Source organism: Homarus americanus, unplaced genomic scaffold (assembly GCF_018991925.1).
Source record: "Homarus americanus isolate GMGI-L3 unplaced genomic scaffold, GMGI_Hamer_2.0 scaffold8537, whole genome shotgun sequence".
Taxonomy (NCBI): domain Eukaryota; kingdom Metazoa; phylum Arthropoda; class Malacostraca; order Decapoda; family Nephropidae; genus Homarus; species Homarus americanus.
In genome coordinates, this window is record NW_024747289.1 from 16,631 (window position 1) to 21,430 (window position 4,800).

A 4,800-nucleotide genomic window follows, 5' to 3' on the forward strand; every position below is an offset into this window, starting at 1 on the left:
TGAAGGACTGGGACATGGGAGCATAAGACCTGGAATTTACATTTCTATTAGTTAAGGAATAATGGTCAGCCACTGGACCAGCATCAGCCAGAATACAGATACCTCTCTGATCCAAGTGTGCTCGAATGTCGCCTGGGATACACTTTCTAACCTCCTCTAGCAGGATTAGTTCAACAAGCTTGTCATGTTCTACATGGGCAGACTCACTTTCAATCCACCTCCGACAAAGAACCTGTTTCTGCCTGAAGAACTCCACAAATGTTTGTTTGTCAGTCTTCCGGCAGTTACGGAACTGTTGCCGGTAGGCTTCAGGAACAAGTTTATACGCGCTCAAAACCGCGGACATTGATCCTCAGAGAGGGCAGAAAACACATCTAATGCCTTACCAGTGAAAGATCTATAAATAAGTTGAGACCATTGAGAAACAGGCCACTTGTTAAGTCGGGCAATTTTCTCAAAAAGAGAGAAGAATTTGTCTGGTTCTTCCTCAATAAATTTAGGAACACTGTTGAGACATTTGTCTACACTGAATGTTGAAGTATTACTACCTTGAGCCAAACCTCGTTGTTTGAGAGTTTCCAGCTCCACCTCGAGTCTCTTGAGTTCAACTTGTAAGGCCAAATTACTTGGTGTAACAATTTCCTCTGAATTTCCCGACGGTTGGGCTATGATTTCATTGTCAATAAGGTAGTTGAGGACAGCCTCTTCTAACCTAGCCTTATTCATGGAAGAGCGGCCTTCTACTTCATAATAAGCAGCGAGGGATTGCCACTCTGCCTTAGTAAGCCCCTTCAGTACTTCGGCTGAAGGTGAAGCCAAAAAGCTTTCCAGGTCAAACATGTTGAACTCAAAATCGAGTAGCGAAAAAAAAGTAACCGTGGCAGCTAAGCTAACTAGCTAGCTAATTAATAATATCAAAATGCAATCAACTGTGAAACACAGCAAGGGATTAACCAAACACCTGGTACACAAGATAAGGGTTAACTCACCAGTAGCTTAAGCAATAACAGGAGCAATATAAATGAACACTGTGAACACAGCAACTTGCATCCAAAAATACTTAGCGATGAAACAACACCTGGCGAGTAACAACACTTGATATGACACAACAATGGTGGTTAGCTCCAGGACAGGCCCCCACTTGTCGCGATCCCACTACCCTTTATACTTGGGGAGTGAAACCTACCCCAGTTATTAACAAATAAAGGAACAAATAGGGAACACGGCAATAATTATCCCCACCAAAAACCTACTCAACTAATTGTACTTGAATAAGTAAGAACAGTTGAAATAAGTGAATCACAAAAGGGAAGATAATTAATTAATTCAATTTATGTTCTAAAGGGAGTAATGACTAGCAAACATGAATTTAAGGGAATAAGTAATTGTATAATAAAATAAGAGTGATGCCGGAAGGGCGAAAATACACCGTTAAGGAGTTAGACCAAATAAATTTTACTTAACATTACTATATTACACAGACATACGAATATATATATATATATATATATATATATATATATATATATATATATATATATATATATATATATATATATATTGTCGCGATCCCACTACTCTTTATACTTGGGGAGTGAATCCTACCCCAAGTTATTGACAAATAAAGGTACAAACAGGGAACACGGCAATAATTATCCTCACCAAAAACCTACTCAACTAAATGTACTTGAAAAAGTAAGACCAGTTGAAATAAGTGAATTACAAAAGGGAAGATAATTAATTAATTCAATTTATGTTTTAAAGGGAGTAATGATTAGCAAACATGAACTTAAGTGAATAAGTAATTGTATAATAAAATAAGAGTGATGCCGGAAGGGCGAAACTATACTGTAAGGAGTTAGACCAAACAAATATTACTTAACATTACTATATTACACAAGACATACGAAATATATATATACAACAATCAATACAAAATGATTATCCCTACCAAACAGGAGATACCTTACCACCAGGATCCCTTCCTAGGCCTAACTAAACGTGTCACTAATACCTGATACCCCTAGGGCATTGCAGAAGGCTGGATAAAGCACTAAGACAAAGGTCAAAGCTTGAGAACAATGGACACGTCTAACCAATGACGCGGATTTTCGCAACTGGCGTCGTAGGGACGCCGGTGAGAAGCGTGGGTACCAGGGTTGCCAACTCGGATTTTCAAATGTCGCTAGGCTGGCACCTAAAAGTAGCTAAATGTCGCTAAATCTTCCATGGAAAGTCGCTAGCTATTATTCCCCCCCTTCAGTAATTTGATGCAAATTATATTTTCATAATGCCGACTATAATGGACGGAGTATAAATAAAATGCATTATGTAAAAATAAAAATAATATTTTTTTTAAAGGTTAATGTGCACACTTACCTATTATTCAATAGTAATTGCATCCCAGTCCTCTTCGTAGTGTGAACAACTGTAGAGCTGGAAGCATGTGAAGTGCTTGGTTCAGGTTCTCTTGTAACTGTATGCCTCCACAGTCCCTATCTTTCTTAAAATATCACTAGGAAGTTCATAACTTGCACAACAGGTGTTCTGTCTTTTTAACCCATACTTTATTGTAAGAATTGCCTTTAATGTCCATAGTTTCATTTTGTTGCCCAATTTTGATTTCACAAAGTTCATATTACTAAATGTGCGCTCTACATCTGCGTTTGAATGCGGAAGAGATAAGGCAGCGAGTGCAATTTCAGCCAGATCATGGTAAGGGTTTTCACCTGTCGCATCTCTGTAATTTGCCACTTCTGACCACAATTTTAGGGTGTTAGATGTTTCTGTCCAGATTGTGTGATGCAGTTTTTTCAGGAGATGACAACTTTTTGCTTTAATTATAAGCATTTGTTTTTTCTCTCTGCAGCCATAAATCACCTGTAATGGCCAGGGCCTGAAGGATGAGGAAAACTGTGGGGTAAAACACTGAAAAACTTATCACACTCCACTAGAATTATGTCTATGTGTTTTGTACGTGAAGAAATTATTTATTTACTATAAATATTCCTCCGAATAATGTGCCGAGTCAGCACGTGTTGTCATCTGACCCACTCGGTCCGGGCAGACTCTCACGCCCACAAAAAACATAAATTACACCATAATGCTTCAATAAAGTTACTTTTCTGTTTAATATGGTGGGGAGTTTGCCCTCTGGCTAGGAAGTTGGGGAAGGTTAGGTAGGTTTAATCAGTCTGGCTGGGAAGTTAGGTAAGGTTAGGTAGCTTTAATTAGTCTGGCTTAGAAGTTTGGTAAAGTTAGGTAGCTTTAATTAGTCTGGCTGGGAAGTTAGGTAAGGCTAGGTAGGTTTAATTAGTCTGGCTAGGAAGTTGGGGAAGGTTAGGTAGCTTTAATTAGTCTGGCTAGGAAGTTAGGTCAAATTAGGTAGCTTTAATTAGTCTGGCTGGGAAGTTAGGTAAGGTTAGGTAGCTTTAATCAGTCTGGCTGGGAAGTTAGGTCAAGTTAGGTAGTTTTCTGTGGTTGGTTAGGTTAGGTTCTAATAAATATTGCCTCTTTTAAAATACTTCCTATAATGCTTAGAACAAATTGTGAAAAAAATAAACAAATCTGAACTATTTCTTGGTGTTTTTATACATTATGCAAACTTTTTATGCATGCGTAAATTTCTCAAGTGGTTAGGTTAGGTTTCTTTGGTTAAGTGATGTTGTATTAGGCTCTGTTTATTCTCGTTTCCATTATCGTGTTCAGTATCGAGCAAAAACAGAACCTATTCATTTGCGCCATAAATGAAGGTCCAATTGGTTCATAACGCCTCAAAAACCACAGGAAACACTCAGCCTCGACTGCTGAACCATGTCAACCCTTAACTAATAATTTGTACCCACTTAACGAGGCAGTTCATGTATGGCTCCAGGTTGTCTTGGGTACGAGATGACCTTAACCAATTTCGACTTTGATTTCTCATAGTGACAACAAGTGAACATTAACCTTCACAACAGAGGTAAATAATGACATTAATAAAACTCACCCATATGAAGTGTTGCCGACCTAACTACACAACACATCAATCATAATTAACCTGTTTAAACTAATCCTACGCTAAAAACACGGATAAATAAAGTAATTAATCAATATTACCTTTGACCACAGCTCCCGGAGTGGTTGTTTACTATTACCAGACGATGGACCGCCATTTTGTTGACGTCATCACCAGTAAGGGCTACGAACTCATTTATTTCAGAGCTGAAGATTATATATTTATTAGAAAAGGTGATCCATTAATACTCAAACACAATATATCTATGATTTATGTTTAATTATTGTGGTTATTTGTAATTAATTTAACCCCTTTTAATATTTGGAGCTAAAGAATGCGTGACGTCATGAAAAACGCTTGGTAAGGTCAACAAACAAACGTTGGCCTTCCACATGACAACACGGATAAATAAGACGACGGGTTACCACAACGACCAGGTGTTTTGTGTCTTAGTGCAGGTGTGTGGCAGTACCCGGGTTGAATTGAAGAAGTTTATTTATATCAAAGTGAGTATAAATATTCAGGTTTATAGACACGAGTCGTATCTTCTTGTATTAATATTACGTACAGTGGACTAGTGTGTTAAGGTCAGTGAACAGGTGAGACACTTGTGCTGAATGTGTAAACAAAGATATCTGCTGGGAAATTTTAACTCCAAGGAGAATACTTTAATGTACATAAACTGTAAATAAAAGTGTACCATCTAATAGAAAATGATTTATAAGGAATGTGATATATTACCTGAAACTGATGCAATACCGAGACCAATTTGTGTAACGAGATATTGAAGAACTGAAACAATT